We start from the raw sequence: 21081 nt of genomic DNA, 5'->3' as shown, positions 1-21081 counted from the left end.
TAGGGAGCCACAAATCTCTTGTATGGTCATGCATATTTTTCTGTGGCACAAATTCATAGCTTTCATTAGATTCTCCTCAGTGAACATAATCCAAGAAATAGTGGGTAAATTAAAACAAAACAAAAAATTCCCAGAAAAACTAAACGGTAAAACAAGGTAAACTAACTGGTAAAATATGTTACATAGTCAATGAATCCAGATTGCATCTGGGTTGCAGGAATGAAGAGATAGGAGAGATTAAGAAGGGAAGCATGTCCTGAGTGAGAGCACTGGTGTTTCCATGGTAGAATACTCTACTACACAGGAAACCAGCGCCTCACCTCCCCAGTGCAGCCAACACTCGTCTGTCAGTTAGACTTGCTGTTGCTATGATGTGAACAGGTCTCAGTGGAACTGCCAACTACAACACATTAGAAAGAAAGGGCTACCAATTCACTTCCAAAATCTAGCTAAAAAAAACTTCATGGATCACAATTGTCCTATCTACAAGAAATCACAAGGTTGGCACTGGACAAAACATAAGGTGCTTACTGAGCACTTAATATCTCTGGGTACCAGCTTGGCCATAGATAAAATTCAGGTTTTTAATCAGAGCAATGATTTCAAGAATTCTGAATTTTATAGATTGGCTTTTTTTTCTCATGTGGTATGTGGGGTGTGTGCAATTCAGAATAAAACACAACAAAAAGAAAACAATAACTATAGCAATGCATAGTGTTATCTACTATCACCAAGGAGTCCTGGTGTGGCACTGTAGGATAAACAACTGATTCCTAACCATAAGGTCAGTGGTTCAAACTCACTAACCACTCTTTGGAAGCCCTATACAGGGGTCACTATGAGTCGGAATCTACTTGATGGTACTTCTACAACAACAGGTACTATTGTATCACCAAAAGGCCTGGTGGTATACTGGTTAAAGTGCTCAGTTGCTAATCTGGTTGGAGGTTCAAATTTACCTTCATTCTCATAAATATTACAGTCTAGGAAACTCTCTGGGCAGTTCTCTTCTATTCTATAGAATTACAGTGAGCTGAAACTAGACGATGGCACACAACAAAATCACCAAGCCTATCTAAATGGAAGAAAAAAAAAAATTTAAATGTGAATGAAATTAACGTTATTGAAAAATGAGTTTTGCCATCTTTATTGTTCTCAGTCTTGATGCACAATTGAAACTTGGACTTGCAGAAGCACCAGTCAGCTGGCAGGTTTGGAAGTGATTGTCTTTGAAACAAGTCAACACAATGCTTCACCCAGGCTGCTCATTAGCATCCCTTGGAGAGTTTATAAAGTATATAAAAGGTCAATACCCAGTCCTGCTCCAGACCAGCCAAATTGATTTTCTGAGGCTCAAGCATGGCATATGCATTTTTTTTTCTTCTTTCTTTCTCTGCATACAGTCATAATACACACTCAAAAGTGAGAAATATAGTGCTAAACATCTTATGTCCCTTCAACATACAAAATTCTGTGATATGTAACTTGTTCCTATCTTAGAACCTTACACATCAAGAATTTTCTCCCTTATATGTGAAACTTCAGCAAAATCACTTCCACAGGTTTACTCCGGTTGGGAAATTAAAACTTTTAATTTCTAATTAACATTTGATATAAATATTTCATTAACTTAAGATTTGCCTATTATACCACACTTTTGTAGTTAAACTGAATTTCCATGAGATTACAAATTCTTTGCTTCCACTTGATTAATAGTCTTGCCATGAGTTCTCTTTGCAATGTTGTAATTTATCTCATTGAAATGACCTCAACTAGTAAACACATCATTCCAACATTCAAAAGTAATTACTATCATAAAGAGTCTGTTTGAAATTGGATGAGTACGTTCAGGTCAGAATTTAAATATAACATTGTTTTCTAATTCATGTAATTTAAAGTAAGGCCACAGGTGAGATGAAACCACTTTGTCCTATTGAATAAGCTAGACAGCAATCCATATTCCAGAGTCAGGTGTCATGTTTCTGAGTAAGACAAATGCTTTGCTTTCTACAGGGAGAGGTTTGAAGATTTATAAGACAATTTTAATTAATGGGCTCACTCAACCATAAAATAAGCACTTTTGTCTTATAGTGTAATAAAGCACACCATGAGTGTAAGGATTATAATGTGCTAATGCCTATTTCTCTGTAAAGAAAACACTGTTCTTATGAGAAAATGGTTCTCTTTTTCAAATGGCTATGGTCAATAGCAAAATGTTGGCAAACATGATGGCTTTGAAATGCCTGCAATTTTCAGGGGAAAAAAGCTATTTGACTGTGTTTACAGAGAAATGAAATCTAAATAAACCAATACCTCTAGCTTTCTTGGAGTTAAAATTATCTATTGCTCTCTTTTCAAAGTTATGAAATCATTTATTTATAAGCATTATCAGGGTTATGTTTCAAAAGCATTTACAAAACAGTCTGAAATAAAAGAAAATCAATATTAAAGCCGTATTTTAAAAAACAAGTTATGATCCTATACAATTCAACAAGCTAAAAAGATATAGGAAAATTTACCTTGCTTTAATTTAGGAGTCTCACAAGTCACAAATTTGGAGAAATGAACCTATTTTTTGTTTTAATCACATTATATACAGGTAAGCATATATCTTTTTGTCATTGTATACATGATAACAATATCTCTTCATTACTTCATCAAATCACAACTATTTAGACTAAAACTTTTGGTCAGATGGAGAGGGAAATCAAAGGAAAAATCATTAGTTCATATTTTCAATCTATGATATTCAAATTTTTATGACTATAGCTCACAGATATACAAGTGTATTATACTTTATTACAAAGGACATCAAATATATAGCGTAGTGGTTACGAATCGGGCTGCGAACCTTAAGGTCAGCGGTTCGAAACTACCAGCTGCTCCGCGGGAGAAAGATGAGGCTTTCTACTCCCGTAAAGATTTACACCCTCGGAAACCCTGTACAGGGTCGCTATGGGTCGGACCCGACTCGACGGCACTTAACAACAACAACATATCTATATTTGTATATGTTTATCTATGCATATATAAAAAATTTAAAACTCTATGAGATCTTCTATTCTAATTTTATAAATTATGTAGATTCACTACACTAATTGTATTACCTACCATTGTATTGCTACCTTCAGTTTAGAAAAATCATGTTTTAAGTTTGATCTACATAGTAATACTTCTTGGAATGCGGGCTTGACAATTTTCAGAGAAATGCCCTCACAGTTCAAAACGTCTGTTTTCACTTCTTGACTATGGTTTAAAGCTGTCATCAGAAACAGATACAAACAGACTATTAAGTTTTAGAAAAACATTTAAAATGTACTTTTTAGGCAGTACACGGAGCTCCGCAGAGACAGCGCGGGGCCAGGCAGAGTTGGATGGCACTGGGCGGACCCTGTGCTTTGTGAATGGAAAAAAAATAACAACTAAACATGGGCAAAGGAGATCTTAAGAAGCCGAGAGGCAAAATGTCATCCTATGCATTTTTTTTGTGCAAACCTGTCTGGAGGGGCACAAGAAGAAGCACTCAGATTCTTCAGCCAACTTCGCAGAATTTTCCAAGAAGCACTCAGAGCGATGGAAGACCATGTCTGCTAAAGAGAAAGGAAAATTTGAAGACATGGCAAAGGCGGACAAGGCCTGTTATGAAAGAGAAATGAAAACCTGTATCCCACCAAAAAGGGAGACAAAAAAGAAGTTCAAGGATCCCAATGCACCCAAGAGACCTCCTTCTGCCTTCTTGTTTTGTTCGGAGTGTCACCCCCAAAATCAAAGGCGAGCTTCCTGGCCTATCCTGTGGTGATGTTGCGAAGAAACTGAGAAATGTGGAAAAATACCGCTGCCGATGACAAGCAGCAGTATGAGAAGAAGGCCACTAAACTGAAGGAGAAATACAAAAAGGATATCGCTGCCTGCCGAGCTAAAGGAAAGCCCGATACAGACAAAACGGGAGTCGTCAAGACTGAAAAAACAAGAAAAAGAAGTAAGAGGAAGAAGATGATGATGAATAAGTTGGTTCTAGGGCAGGTGTTTTTTGTTTTGTTTTGTTTTGTTTTTGTCTATAAAGCATTTAACCCCCCTGTACACAACTCACTCTTTTTAAAGAAAAAAAAAAATTGAAATGTAAGGCTTTGTAAGATTTGTTTTTAAACTGTACAGTGTCTTTTTTTGTATAGTTAACACACTACCGAATGTGTCTTTAGCAAGCCCTGCCCTGGTGGTATCTTCGCCACTCACCTTGCCTGGTACAGTATGGGGGTTGTAAATTGGCATGGAAATTGAAAGCAGGTTCTTGCTGGTGCACAGCACAAATTAGTTATATATGGGGATGGGAGTTTTTATTTTTGTTTTTTAATCTTCAGTTGTTTGATGCAGCTTATACGAAATAATTGTTCTGTTAACTTAATATCACTATAATTGCAAACAAAAAATAAGTTGCAGCTGTTATGTTGACATTCTGAATGCTTCTAAGTAAATATAATTTTTTTTATTAGAAAAAATGTACTCTTTGCTATGTTATTAATATTTTTACAATGTTAATACAAAAGGTTTATTCTAGAAATAATATTGTCTCTTAAGGAATTGATATGCTTTCTTCAATAAAATAAGAAAACAGTAGCTTATAATCTTTACCTCCTGACTCCCTCTCGCAAAGCCTGGATTTTCAGAACCATTGCATTGATTTCTAATCAAATGCAGCAACTTTTGATAACCTGTTTTGTTGTTGTTTTTCAGTGCTTTTGAGTCAGTTCCCAACTCATATCAACCCTGTATATAGGGTTTCTGAGGAGCAACTGGTAGGTTTGAACTGCCGGCCTTGTGGTTTGCAGTCCAGTGCTGATCCTACAGCATCAAAGCAGGAGTTCTTGCTAGCTTGTTTGTTGTTTTTGTTGTTAAGTGCCTTCAAGTCTGTTCTGACCCATAGCGACCCTGTATAGGAATTCCGAGGAGCTGCTGGTGAGCTTGAACCACCGACCTCACAGTTCAAACCAACTTTACAGTCCAGCACATTAACCCACAGCACCACACCAGAATTCCTTGATAAGCAGTTGTTGTTGTTAAGTGCTGTCAAGTTGATTCCAACCCATAGTGACCCTGTCTGTATAGTGTTTTCTAGGAGTGACTGGTGAGCTTGAACTGCTGACCTTGCAGTTCAAATGGCTTTGCAGTCTGGTGTATTAACCCACAGAGACACAATTACTTATTAATTTTGCTCAACTACCACCGCAAAACATTATCCAGTCTTTATTTTAATTTAATATAGATGATTTATGTTGTGATTGAATAACAGCCAGTTTATAATAAGTGAATTGAATATCTAGGAGATATTTAATTTTGTTCTAAAGACTTTCAATTATTCTCATACATTGAATAAACTCCATAATAGGAAAATTCACAATGGAAATATAAGAATATTACATTTAAACAAATTTCCAAAAGTGATTTTAAATTTTCACTTCAAACTCTGCATGTTCCCCATAAATACACTTTAATTAGATTTTTGAATATGAACACTCAACAGTCACTAATTCACACAAAACTCAAAAAGCAAAGATGTACTGTTTTTATTAATTGCTGTTGAGTCTATTCTGACTCATAGTGACCCAATATAGGATTTCTGAGGAGTGCACACCTTGTGGTTAGTAGTCCAGTGTTTATGCTACAGCATCATACCAGGAATTCAAAGAAGCGTATGGTCAATTGATACATAAAAGTAAGTAAAAAAGTATTGCAGCAAAACCACAGAAACAAAAATAACGAACAATGATGTTATTGTTTCTCAACATATCCTTTATCTAAGTCTTTACACTGTTTCAGGCAGTGTTTCCATTTCTCTAAACCTTCCTCAAATCATTCTGTATCTTCAGTTTGTTGTTGACAGTTGCCATTGAAGCAGTTCCGATTCATGATTCATAGAGACCTTATGCGCAACAAAACAAAACACTGCTTAGTCATTGTTTTACTAAAGCTTCAGCTAATTGCTGCTGCTGCTGCTGTGCCAATCCATGTTGTTGGGGGTCTTCCTCTTTTCCCATTGACCCTACACTTTACCAAGCATGATGTCCTTCGCCAGGGATTGGTCCCTAATAATAATACGTCCAAAGCACGAGTGACAAACTCCTCTTATCATGACACTCTGGCTGTAATGTTCCAACCCAGATTTGTATGTACTTCTAGCAGTTCATAGTACTTCTATTACTTTTTCCAACTCCATAACTCAAATGCATCAATTCTTTTATGGTTTCCCTTTTTCACTGTGCAATTTTCACATGCATATGAAGCTACTGAAAATAACATGGCTTGGGTCAGGTGCACCTTAGTCCTCAAACTGACATCTTTGTTCTCAAACACTTTGAAGAAGTCTTGTGTAGCAAATTTGTTTAATGCAATATGTCATTTGATATTTTGACTGCTGTTTCAATAAGCATTGATAGAGGATCAAAGCCGAATAAAGTCTTTGACAACTTCAATCTTTTCTCCATTTATCACGACGTTATTTATTGGTCCAATGGTGAGGAGTTTTGCTTTCTTTCCATTGAAGTGCAAACCACACCGAAGGCTATGGTCTTTCATCTTCATCAGTATTTTAAGTCCTCTGTGCATTCAGCAAGCAAGGATATATCATCTGCATATGTATAATAAGTACAGTGTAGGAAAAAAAAACAACACTGGAACACTTCTTTCCTGATTTAAGCTATCCAATGTCCCATTTTTCTGTTAGAACGACTGGCTTTTGGTCTATGCACAAGTTTCTCATGAGCACAGTAAAGTATTCTTTAACACTAATTCACCTCAATATTGTGCATAGCTTGTCATCCTCCATACCGTTGAAGGTCAATCAGTAAAGCAGAGATAAACATCTTTCTGGTATTTTCTGCTTTTAGTCAAGATTCATCTGATGCCAGCAATGATATTCCTTCTTCTATGTTCTTATCTGAATCTGGCTTAAACTTCTGGAAGTTCTCTGTCAATGTACGGTTGCAGTAGTTTTAGAATTATCTTTGGCAATATTTTAGTTGCATGTGATATCAATGATATTGTCCAATGATTTCCTCACTCTGTTGGGTCACCTAAATGGGAACAAATACTGATCATTTCCAATCAGTTGACTAACTATCTTCCAAGTTTCATAGCATAGATGAGTGAGTACCTCCAGTGCTGAATCAGTTTGTTGTTAATATTTCAACTTGTATTCCATCAATTCCTGAAGCCATGTTCTTTCCCAATGCCTTCAGTGCACCTTAGACTTCTTCCTTCAATACCATTGTATCTTGATCATATGCTATTCTTTGAAATAACTGAACATCAGCTATTTCTTTTTGGTACAGTGACTGTGTATTCTTTCAATCCTCTTTGGATTCTTTCTGTATCATTCAATGTTTTGCCCATAGGATCTTTCAATAATTCAAATCAAGACTAGACTTTTTTCTTCAATTCTTTTAGCTTGAGAAATGCTGAGCATGATATTCCTTTTGGTTTTCTAACTCTAAGTTTTTGCACACTTCTTTATAATACTTCACTTTGGCTTCTCTAGCTGCTCTTTGAAATTTCTGTTCAGCTCTTTTATTTCTTCATTTCTTAATTTGCTTTAGCATCTTTGTGCTAGAAAACAAGGTTCAGAATCTCTTCTGACATGCTTTTTGCACTTTTCTTTATTTCTTGTCTCCTTAATGACCTTTTGCTTTCTTCCTGTATGATGTTCTTAATATCGTCCCTCAACTCTCTGGTCTTTGGTCACTAATGACAAATGCATCAAATATATTATTATTTTTTTTCAAATCTATTCTTGAGATGACCTCTAAACTCAGCTGTGATATGTTCAAACTCCAATTTGGCTTTTATAGATCTGTTTTAAAATTTTTCAGCTTCAGCCTGAGCTTGTATCTGAGCAATTGATTGTTATTTTTACAGTGTGCCTCTGGCCTGGTTTTGGCTGATAATATGGAGTTTTCCACTGCCTCTTTCCATAAATGTAGTTAATTTGATTTCTGTGTATGCCATCAGGTGAATTTCACATGTATAGTCTTCTTTTATGCTGTTTTAAAAGGTATTTTCAATAAACAAGTCATTTGTCTTGAAAACTTCTACCATGCAATCTCCAGCATTGTTTCTATAACGGAGGCCATATCTTTCAACTACTTTGCTTCCAACCTTCACATTCTAATCACCAGTAATTATCAATACATCTCAAGTGCATGTTTGATCAACTTCAGACTGCAGAAGTTGGTAGTATTCTTTAATTTCATCGTCACTGGCTTTTGGTTGTGGATGAGTAAATTTGAATAAGAGTTGTATTAACTGATCTTCCTTGTAGTGGTATTGATATAATCCTATCACAAACATCTTTGTACTTCAATGTGTACCTTGAAATATTCTTTTTGATGATGAATGTGATGCCATTCCTCTTCAATCTGTCATTCATGGCATAGTAAATGATATGATTGCCATACTCAAAATTGCCAATACCAGCTCATTTTAGTTCACTAATGTCTGCATACCATTTATTTTTTGACCACTTCAATTTTTCATAGATTCATGCTATCAAAACTAAAAGGGCACATAGATTTTAACCTAATTATTTCACTCTTAGGAATTAGTTCTATTAATATACTTGTGTAAAAAGCAAACATGCAAATAAATATATTTATTGCAGAACCCCTTAATGTGAAAAACACTCTGGATATTAAAATATTGAGTGAAATTAGTTTTAAAAATAAATTCACAGATAAACACACAAGATAGAGTAGAATAAAGTGATTTCACAGGAGGAAAAAGATTAAGCAGGTCAATCATTCTGTGAAAATAGACCTATGAAAGGTAAATTATGATCTGATTTAAATTTTTTTTTTTCAAATACAAGAAACCTTCTACAAACAATGATCAGATCCACACCCTATCCCCCACAAAGTTAAATCCTTCTTAAAGAACAGTTGGAACAGAAATCTCTTGATAAGTGATGGATTTATTTAAATTTGAGTACTCCACTAGATCCACCACTTATCTGTCAGTTAGCCATACTGTGGTAGTTTGCATGTTGCTCTGATTCTAGAAACTATGCCACCAATATTTGAAATACCAGCAGGGTCATCCATGGTAGACAGGTATCAGATGGGCCTCCAGACTAAAACAGACTAGGAAGAAGGAGACACGGACTACTTCTGAATATTTGTTGTTGTTGTTATATTATTGTTAGTGTCATTGAGTCAGTACCGACTCATAGCAACCCTATGCACAACAGAACGAAACACTGCTGAGTCCTGTGACAACCTAATCAACATTGCTAAGCTTCAGCCCATGGATACTGCCACTAACTATACCAATCGATCTCTTTGGAGGTCTTCCTCTTTTTTGCTGATCCTTCACTTTATCAGATATGATGTCCTTTTGCAGGGACCAGTCCCTCCTGATAATATGTCCGAAGTATGAGATCAAAGTTTGACTATCCTAGCTTCTAAGGAGCATTCTAGCTGTACTTCTTTCAACACAGATTGGCTTCTTCGTTTGGAAGTTCATGATACTTTTAATAGTCTCTTTCTAACACCATAACTCAAATGCATAATTATTCTACAGCTTTCTTTCTTCACTGTCCAATTTTCACATGCATATGTGGTTATTGAAAATACTATGGCATGAGTTAGGTACACCTTAGTCTTCAAACTGACATCTTTGAATGCAAACACTTTAAAGAGGTCTTGTGCAGCAGATTTAAATAATACACTACACTGTTTTATTGCTTGACTGCTACTTCCTTGAGGGATGATGATTGACCAGAGCAAAATGAAATCTTTGGCAACTTCAAAGTTTTCTCCATTTATTTTGATGTTATTTATTGGCCCAGTAGTCAGGATTTTTGTTTTCTTTACATTGAGTTACAACCCATACTGAAATGGGTGGTCTTTGATCTTCATCACTAGGTATTTTAAGTCCTCTTCACTTTCAGCAAGTAAGGTTGAGTTATCTGCATATCTCAGGTTGTTGATGAGTCTTCCTCCAATCCTGATGCCACAATCTTCTTCATATAATACATCTTCTTGGATTATGTACTCAGCATACATACTGAATGGGTATACGAAAGAATACAACCGTGGCACACACCTTCCTGATTTTAAGTCATCTGTATCCCTTTGTTCTGTTTGAACATCTGCCTCTTGGCCTTTGTAAAGTTTCCTCATGAGCACAATATTTAGTTGCTTAAAACCTTATGAATAGCAGTGTAATGTTGTCAGATAACACAGGATAATGAATATTGAAACATGATGAAGAGCATCCTAATATTATCAGATATCGTGCCAGAATCTAAGCCCCTAAAGTTGGAAGGCACTCAAAGTATGACTAAGGAAGATCTGCCTCCTCAAAGTAGAATTGACTGTGATGACAGGATTGGAGTAAAGGTTTTGGGACCTTAGGAGAAACAGATGTAAACATTCATTGATAATTAGAAAATTGAATGTATGAAGTATGAATCTAGGAAATTTGAAAGTTACCAAAATGAAATGGAATGCATAAACATCAATATCCTAGGTGCTAGGGTGCAGTAATGGACTGGTGTTGGTTACTTTGAATCTGATGGCCACGTGGTTTACTATGCCAGGGATGAAAAATTGAAGAGCAGTGGCATTGCATTCAGCATCAAAAAGAACATTTCAAAATCTGTCTTGAAGCACAATCCTGTCTGTGATAGGATAATATCCATGCACCTAAAAGAAAGACCAAGGAAGCTCTGGTAGCGTAGTGGTTATGAAAAGGGCTGTGAGCCACAAGGTCAGCAGTTTGAAACTACCAGCTGTTCTGCAGGAGAAAGAAGAGGCTTTCTGCTCCCGTAAAGATTTACAGCCTCGGAAACCCTGTACACGGTCACTATGAGTCAGAACTGACTCCATGGCACATAATAACAACAACAAAAGAAAGACCAGTCAATACAACTATTTTTCAAATTTATGCACAAACCACTAAAGCCATTAAGAATGAAATTGAAGAATTCTACCAAGTTCTTCTATCTAAATTTGATCAAACATGCAGCTATGGTGTGTATTGGTTATTGCTGGATGGAAATAAAGAGGAAGCATCAATCATTGGAAAATAGGACCCTGGTGATGGAAACAATGCTGGATAATAAAATTTGGAAGACCATGATGCTAAAGCAAATAGAAGAAATGAGGAGGTAAGAGAATTGAATAGAAAATTTCAAAGTCCAGCTCAAGAGGATAAATTCTAATGAAATGTGCAAAGATCTGAACTTAGGAAACCAAAAAGGAAGAGCATACTCAGCATTTCTGAAGCTGAGGGATCTGAAGAATAAAATCAAGCCTCAATTTGCAATCTGGAAGGATTCTATGGGCAAAATATTGAATGATGCAGAAAACATCAAAAGTAGATTGAAGGAATACGTAAAGTCACTGCACCAAAAATAAAGTCAATGCTCAAACATTTCAAGAGGTAGCATATTATAATGAACCAGTGATACTGAAGGAAGAAGTCTAAGGTGCACTAAAAGCAATGGCAAAGAATAAGGCTCTGGGAATTGATAGAATACAAACTGAAATCTTTCAACAAACTGATGCAGCACTGGAGGCACTCACTTATCTATGCCAAGAAATTTAGAAGAGAGCTACATGGCCAAATAATTGGGAGATATCCGTATTTGTGCCCATTGTGTGTAGCAACAATTGTGAGGTTGGGGCAGGACTGGGCAGTGTTTTGTTCTGTTGTACAAAAGGTCATTATGAGTCAATATTGACTTGAAGGCACCTAAAAACAACTCCACTAGATGTGAGCCCTCGAAGACCTCTGTTAATGCTCTAAGCATAGTCCAGTTTCTGTCACATAATGAATGAAAAGAATTATGTGGTTAATTAATTATTCAAATAATCCAGTTTGTGAGTGTCTTTGTATAGTCTAAATTCATTCCCTTGACTCTCCTTTTCCCCCTTAAAGTGTAAAAAGCTTACAAGTCTCCTTGCACTTCCTCATTGACAGTTGGATTGAATACATTGAAAGGAGAGGCAAGTTTCATTTTGTCCCTGCCAGTTTTACAGAAAAAACAAAGCACTGTAAGAACAAGAACTGTCAATTCGGTACCTTAGAAACATTTCAACCTGTACAGCTTTAATGGCAGTGTCATTTTCACAGAAAAAGGAAACAAAAGAATGCAAAACCCATAGATGAAATATATCATACTTTTGAATGTGTGGTCGTATAATAATTCATAACTGAGTTAAACATACAGAAAACCACTGAAACTACTTTAACATATTGATACTTTCTCACCATTTATAACCTACTATTGAAATCATTGAACCTATGACAGTTTCTCTTTCTATTATTTGTATCCCTCTACAAATATTGCTGAAAATATAGAAATGTTTCAACCTTTTCTAGAGATTGAGAGAACAACTTTTCAACTCCCTTTCTGGAAGGTGTTATTTTTGTTGTTGTTAACTTCTGTTTCATAGGGACCTGTATAGGGTTTCCCAGGAGTGACTGGTAGTAGTTTGGAACCACAAACAATACAGTTAGCATTCCAGTGCATATCCTAAAGCGCCACAACAGAACTCCATCAGGTCCTATAGAAAAAAAAAAAAGAAATATTAAGATAAACTCTTCTATATTTGGCTATTTTCCTTGATTTTCTATACTATTGCTGACCTCCAGGATAATGTTGACTCTAAGTCATGATATGGAAGACATCCTTGAAATTTTCCTGCTCTTCAAAGGAAATTTATAAAAATTGTACCTTTAAATGTATGGTTTGCTATAGATTCCATTTTTCTTTCTCTCTCTCCCACAATCTATATGGTTTGCTATAGATTCAATCTATCTTTCTTTCACACACATACTCTGTATATAAAATATTATATAGACAAAGTCAGTTGTTGTTGTTTTTGTTGTTTGGGGCCATTGAGCCAACTCCAATTCATAGCTACCCATGAACAGTCGAATGAAACAATATCTGGTTCTGTGTCATCCTCACAATTATTATCACATTTGAGCCCATTGCTGCTGCCTGCCACTGTGCCAATCCATCTAGTTGGGGATCTTCCTCTTTTTCACTGATCATCCACTTTACCAAGCATGATGTCCATGATCTCCAGTATGGAATCCATACTGAAGACTGTTGTCTTTGATATTTGTCAGTACATATTTTAAGTCCTCTTCACTTCCAGTAAACAAGATGTATCATCTGCATATCACAGAATTTAAATGAATCTTCCTTCGATCCTAATGCCAGATTCTTCATATAATCTAGTTTCTTGGATTATTTGCTCAGTATACAGTTTGAATATGTATGCTGACAGAATACAACCCTTGCTCACATTTTTCCTGATAATAGGCTATTCAGTATTCCCTTGTTCTGTTTGAACAGCTGCCTCTCAATCTATGTACAGGTTCTTCATGAACAGAATCAAATGTTCTGGAATACTCATTTTTTGCAATGTTATTCATAGCTTGTCATGATCCATACAGTCAAAAGGCTTTGGATAGTAAATAAAACACAAGTAAACATCTTTTTGGTATTGTCTACTTTCAGCCAAAATTCACCTGATATCCTGCATTCTATACCCTATTCTTAATCCAGCCTGAATTTCAGTCAATTCACTCTCATTGTACTGTTTTAGCCAATTTTGAATTATATTCAATCAATTTTTACTTGCATGTGATGTTAGTGATACTGTTTGATGGTTTCCTCATCCCATTGAGTCATCTGTCTTTAGAATGAGCACAAATGTGGATCTCTTCCAGTCAGTTGGTCAAGTAGCTGTCTTCTAAATTTCTTGACATCAATGAGTGAGTACCTCCAGGGCTACATCAATGTGTTGAAACATTTCAATTTACATTTTGTTAGTTTCTAGAGACTTTTTTGTCCCCAATGCCTTCATTACAGTTTGGATTTTTTACTTCAATACCATCAGTTCTTGATCATATGCTACCTCTTGAAATGGATGAACATCTACCATTTCTTTATGGTAAAGTAACTCTGTATACACCGTACATCTTTTGATGTTTCTGAATCATTCAATATTTTGCTTATTATTGTTGTTGTTGTTAAGTGTGGTCGAGTCGATTCCAACCCATAGTGACCCTGTATAGTGTTTCCAAGGAGCAGCTAGTGAGCTTGAACCACCATCCTTGCAGTTCAAACGACTTTGCAGTCTGACACATTAGCCCACAGCACCACACCAGGATTCCTATTATCCTTCAATAATCCAAGTTGGGGCTTGAATTTTTTTCTTTAACTCTTTCAGCGTAAGACATTTTTACCCTTTTGGTTTTCAAACTCCAGGTATCTTCACATTTTGCTATAAAACTTGACTTTTTCTTCTCAAGCTACCCTTTGAAATCTCCTACTCAACTCTTTTACCCTAATTTCTCCCATTTGCTTTAGCATCTCTATGCTAGAGAGCAAGTTTCAGAGCCTTTTCTGACATCCATTTTGGTCTTTTCTTTCTAACAACCTTTTGCTTTCTTCTTGTATGATCTTAATGTCATCCCACAGCTCTACAGGTCTGCTGTCATTAGTCTCTAGTGCATAAAATCTGTTCTTCAGATGATCTCTGAATTTAGTTGAGATGTATTCAAGGCTATATTTTAGCTCTCATGTGCTTTCTTTAATTTTCTTCAGCTTCAGTTTGTTTTACTGTTCAGTTCTTTCACTTCTGCATTTCTTTCATTACTTTTAGCATCTCTATGCTGGAGACGTAGTTTCATAGTCTCTTCTGACATCCATTTTGTTCCTTTTTTCTTTCCTGTCTTTTTAATGGACATATTTTTTCTTTATGTATGATGTTCTTACAATGTAAGTAGAAAGTCTAATATAATATAATACATACATGACACTTTCTACAAACATTTTGAAACCCTCTCACTGAAAAATGGAATTATCATGGAGTCAACTCCAACTCATAGTGACACTCTATGGCAGAGTAGAAGTTGCCCATAGGGTTTTGAAAGCTGCAGTCTTTACCAAAGCAGACTGCTACAACTTTCTAACAAGGAGTACCTGGTATTTTTGAACTGCTGAGCCCTGGGCCACCCAGGCTTCAAACGTATGTGTGTGTGTTTATCCAAATGATTGTATTTTTCAATTACCTCTTATGCATATGAAAGCTGTACAGTGAAGAAGGAAGACCAAAAAAGAATTTATGCTTTTGAATTTTAGTATACCATGCACTACAAGAAGAACCAACAAATGCATCTTGGAAGATGCTCCTTAGAGGATGGCAAATACTTCATCTCATGCTCTTTGGGCATTCTATCAAAAAGGACCAGTCTTTGGAGAAGGACATTATGCTTTGTCAAGGAGAGGATTGGCGGAAAATTGGGAAACCTTCAACAAGATGGATAGACACCGTGGCTACAACAATGGGCTTAAATATGACCATTGTGAGGATGGCACAGGCCTGGGTAGTGTTGATTTCTGTTGTACTCAGGATCACTATGAGTTGGAACTGACTCAACAGCACCTAGCAATAACGTGATGTTAATAAGGCCAGATGAAATCTGTAGGATTGGGTTGGATATTTGGTCCATCTTTTTTGAGATATAGAAAATATTAAGCAAGCAAGCTTACTACAACTAAGCAAAACAAACAAACACAAACTATATTTCCTGGGAAAAAAAAGGAAAGAAGAGCCAGGAGTGGAGTGTGTTCTTTGGACCTGGAGGTGTCTTTTCTGTCAAGTTCCTAGATCCAGGGAAAGATTTAGTACAAGATTTATGGAAAGCACCAAAGGATGCTGGTCCTACAGATGCTGAAAGGAGACAAGGACATTTCCCCAGAGCTGACAAAGAGAGTCTTCCTTGGGAGCTAGCACTCAAGTTTGAACTTTTAGCTTCCTAACTGTGAGAGACTAAATTTGTTTGTTAAAGCCATCCACCTGTTGTATTTATGTTGTAGCAGCATTAGGTAACTAAGACATTCTTCCTTGTTGGTAGTAAGATACTCTGTTCCTGCTTCTGATAGAGGTCAATTTATACCCATGTTAGAGTTCCAAGTTTTCACAATTAAACCTATTAACAACCACTCAAAACTGAATCATATAGTCCACCAGCTTCTTCCCTTATCTCTTACCTAGATCCATCAGGAAAATGTCATTTGGTGGGAGGTTGAAAGGACTATGGCTAGAAGTGAAGACATTAAAGGATTGAATACACCAGCATTGGTTTGACAGGATGGTTTCAACTTGTTTAAACATTATTTGTTTTACCATCACGTATTGTTTATTGGATTTGGAATTCTTTTTAGGAAAGTACAATGTTTTAATATCCCTCAACTAAAGTCATTTATTCTTTTGCAGAAAATCTTGTCTGTTTGTTTGTTTCACTGCTAGATTTAAAGATATTTTAGGCTTTGACTTGGCTGTTCTGCAGTTGCACATGCCATGCATACTATATATGTTGTTGTTGTTAAGTGCCATTGAATCAGTTTCAACAAGATAGTAATCTACTGGTGGGTTTGACCTTTAGGTAAGCAGTCCTGAGCTTATCCTACAGTGCCTCATCAGAGCTCCAATATTATATATGCACATACTTACTGTTAGGTGATTTCCATTTTCCACTCAGTTCCAACTCTCATTGGGGTCTACCTCTTTTTCATTGACCCTAAGACTTTCCCAAATATGATGTATTTTTCTAGGGACTTGGCCCTCCTGATGACATGTCCCAACTATGTAATACAAAGTCTCACCAACCTGACTTCTAAGGATAATACTGGCTGTATTTCTTCCAATACAGACCTGTTTGTTCTTTTGGCAAACCCTAGTACTTTCAATATTATTCTTCAGTGCCACAACTCAAATGCATAAAGTCTTCTGAGGTCTTCTTTATGCAATGTTCAACTTTCTAATGCATATGAGTCAATTTAAAATACTATTGCTTGGGACAGGAACACCTTATTCCTCAAAGTGATATCATTGCTCTTCACCATTTTAAAGAGGTGTTTTGCAGCAGATTTGCCTATTTGATTTGTCATTTGATTTCTTTGCTGCTGCTTCCGTGAGCATTGATTGTGGATCTAAGCAAAATGGTCTTTGAAAACTTCAATCTTTTCTCCATTTATTATGATGTTATTTATTAGTCCCATTGTGAAGATTTTCATTTTCTTTCCAGGAAGTGAAATCCATAGAGGGTTGTATAGTCTATGATCTTCATCAATAAATACTTCAATCCTCTTCACTTCTAGAAAGCAAGGTTGTGTCATCCACGTTCTTCTTCACATAATCCAGTTTCTCAGATTATTTGTTCAGCATTAAATTAGACTGTTGAAAGACTACAACCCTGATGCACGCTGTTTTGGTTTAAGCCAAGAAGGGAAAAGCCTTGCATATACATAGGTGCCAAAAGATTGAAAAATGACCAGGAACCAACCTGAGAGACATTAGTCTATTGCAGAAAAGAAATATTAAAAAAAGATGGTGTGCTGATAGGGAAAATTGCTTATCAGGACATGACAGTGTTTTCTCCAGCGGCAGTAGGCTGGAAATTCATGATTTTCCACAAAGGAGGAGGTTTGAGGCTCTCTTTTCATACTAGGTGGTAAACAGACCTCATATTCTAGGCAGAGTGGGAGGAGTGCTGTTTGAAGAGAGTCCTATCTTCAGCTGAGGGAAAAACCAGAAAAACAGTCCGGCTCCAGCTGGCTGCCACTCCATAGTAGATAAATGAGTGGTCTGTGAGAACATAGAGCTCTGGTATGCAAATTCAGGGATATTTGCTGGAGGGGAGAGGGAAAAAAAAAAAGGAGTGTAAAAAGCACTTCTCCTGGGTTGACATTAGTGTGACAATTTTGGAGCATTCTGCTCTTGTCCCTATATATACCTTTTCTCACTTTGAACCATTCAATATCTCCTTTTTCTAACAACTGCCTGTTGGTCTATTTATAGGTGTCATGAGCATAATTAAGGTTCTGTGATTCCCATCCTTTGCAATGTTATCCATACTTGGTTATGATCCACAAAGTTGAATGCCTTTGCACAGTCAATAAAGCAGTAGAAAACAAGTAACCATCTTTCTGGTACTCTTTTAGCCAAGATCCATCTGACATTAGCAATAAAATCCCTAATTTTTTGTCCTCTTCTGAATTAAACTTGAATTTCTAGTACTCCCTTTCTATATAATTCTGCAGCCATTTTCTGAATTATTTTCAGCAATATTTTACTACCATACAATTTTAATTATATTGTTAGATAATTTCCACATTCCTTTGGGTCACCTTTCTTTGAAATGGGGACAAATATGGATCTCTTCCAATCAGTTGGTCAGATAGTTGTCTTCCAAATTTCTTGGCAAAGACAAATGTGTGCCTCATGCACTGCATCAGTTTATTGAAATATTTCAATTTTTATTCTGTCAATTCCTGTAGCCTTTTTCTTCACCAATTCCTTCAATTCATCTTGGACTTCTTCCTTAAATGCCATCAGGTCTTTATCATATACTACCTCCTGGGTGGTCTTGTAGGATAAACAGTGGACAGTGAATCATAAGGTTAGTGGTTCAAACCCACAAGCTGCTCCTTGAAAACCCTGTATAGGGTAGCAATGAGTTTGAACTGACTCAATGGCTCTTAACAACAATAATAACTTCTTTAAAAGGTTAAACATTGATCAATGCTTTTTGCTACAATGACTTCATGTATGCCTTCCACCTTATTTTGAGGTTTCCAATGTCATTCAATATTTTGCCCTCAGAACTCGTCAGTGTTAAAAGTTGAGGTTTGAGTTTTATCTTCAATGCCTGGTTTTTGCACATTTCATTATACTACACTGCCTTCTCAAAGTAGAGTTGACCATGATGATGTGAATGTAGTAAAGATTCAGGATCTTCATCTGCTGCTGGGCACAACTCAAAATTAAGAAAACAAGCTGCAAACATCCATTACTAATGAGAAAATTAAATATATGAGTGTGAATCACAGAAAATTGGAAGTTGTCAAAAATAAAGTGGAGTGAATTAAGATCGCTAGACTAGGCATTAGTGAGCTGAAATGAACTGGTATTGGCAATATTGAATCTGACAATTATATGGTTTGCTATGTAGGGAATGACAAATTTAAGAGGAAAGATGTTGAATTCATCATCAAAAAGAACATTTCAAGATCTACCTTGAAGTACAAAGAAATTTGTAATAGGATACTACGGATAATATGGAAACCAGTTAAACCTAGTATTATGCAAATTTAAACACCAACCACTAAAGCCAGTGATGATGAAACTGAAGACTACTACCAACATCTTCAATCTGAAATTGATCAAACATGTAATCAAGATGTATTGGTAATTTCTGGTGATTGGAATGCAAAGGTTGGAAACAAAGAGGAAGGATCAATAGTTGGAAAATAGGGTCTTAGTGATAGAAATTATATTGGAGATCACATGATAGAATTTTGCAAGACTAATGACTTCTTCAATGCATTTACATTTCCTAACAACCTGAAAAACAATTATACACACAGACTTACTAAATGGAATACACAGAAATCAAATTGACTACATCTGTGGGAAGAGACGGTGGAAAATCTGAATGTCAATAGTCAAAATGAAGTCAGAAGCAGACTGCGGAACAGACTGTCAACTGACAGTATGTAATTTCAGGCTGAAGCTAAGAAAACTCAAAACAAGTGTATGAGAGGCAAAATATGACCTTGAACATATCTGACCTGAATTTAGGGTTCATCTCAAGAACAGATTTTGATGCCATCTTTACTAATGACCAAAGACTAGAAGAGCTGTGGGATGCCATCAAGAACATCAAACAGGAAGAAAGCAAATTTCCTTAAGACAAGAGTAAAGTATCAGAAGACACTCTGAAACTTTCTCTCCAGTGTAGTGATGCTAAAACAAATGGAAACTATGAGGAAGTAAAAGAGCTAAACAGAAAATTTGAAAGGGCAACTTGAGAAGACCATGTCAAATATTATAAAGAAATGTGCAAATACCTGTAGTTAGAACACCAAAGGAAAGAACATACTAAGCATTTCTCAAGCTGAAAAGACTGAGAGAAATTCAAGTCTTGATTTTCAATAGTTAAGGATTCTATGGGCAAAATATTAAATGATGCAGAAAGCATCAAAAGAAGATGGAAGGAATACATTGAGTCATTCTACCAAAAAGAAATAGTCAGAGACTTCCAGCAAAATGTTGGACTGAGCAGACACACTGCACAAATACTCTACAACAAAGATATGAGAGCCACCTTACCAGCCACTCTGCAAGAAAAAAATGAGGTTTTCTGCTCCTGCAAAGGTTTAACAGTGAGCTGTGGTCCGGGTTAGAGCAGATTTTATGGTACTGAAGGAAGAAATTCAAGGTGCACTGAAGGCATTGACAAAGAACAAGACACTGGCAATTTGATAGAATACAAATTGATTGTCTCTGGGGAGTATGCATTATGTCAAAACTCCCCAAATTTTACAATAAATATTTATGCAGATTGTTATATGCAATTATACCTCAATAAAGTTATATTGAAGAACTGACTTTTACTGTAAGTTTTGGTGTAAAATTCAGATGGTAGAGTAAACCTGTATTGTGTTTCTGTATATGGATTTACTACCTTAGACTATCCATGACCATAAACCTATTAGTAGTCTCTGGATAACACAGTTTTGTACTCTCCTATTAACAGAAAAAAAATTCAGTGTTCCCATGCTCTGTTCGAACAACTGCTTCTTGGTCCAGGTACAGATTTCTCAGAAGTACAATTAAGTGTTCTGAATACTCATACTTTTCAATGTTGTCTATAGCTTGTCATGATCCACACAATTGAAAGCCTTGGTGTAGTCAATAAAGCATAGGTAAACATCCTTCTGATATTCTCTGCTTTCAGCCAAGATCTACCGGACATCAGCAATGATATCTCACATTCCACAGCCTCTTCTGAATCCAGCTTGAACCTTGGGAAGTTCTCTGTCAATGTATGATTGTAGCTGTTTCTGTATTACCTTTAGCAAAACTTTACTCACTTGAGATATCAAAGAGATTGTCCAATGATTTCCACCTTACGTTGGGTCACCTCTCTTTGGAACGGGCACAAATATGGATCTCTTCCAATCAGTCGGCCAGATAGTTGTCTTCCAAATTTCTTTGCAGA

General features: G+C 36.2%; 1 pseudogene; it reads left to right on the top strand.

The window, feature by feature from the left end:
- The first annotated feature begins 3819 nt into the window (after nt 1-3819).
- The window catches only part of LOC102836196, a 100784-nt pseudogene continuing 83522 nt past the window's right edge, over nt 3820-21081 (top strand).

Source organism: Chrysochloris asiatica, unplaced genomic scaffold (assembly GCF_000296735.1).
Source record: "Chrysochloris asiatica unplaced genomic scaffold, ChrAsi1.0 scaffold00077, whole genome shotgun sequence".
In the NCBI taxonomy this organism is placed as follows: Eukaryota; Metazoa; Chordata; class Mammalia; order Afrosoricida; family Chrysochloridae; genus Chrysochloris; species Chrysochloris asiatica.
This window is presented reverse-complemented; position numbering and strand designations above follow the sequence as displayed.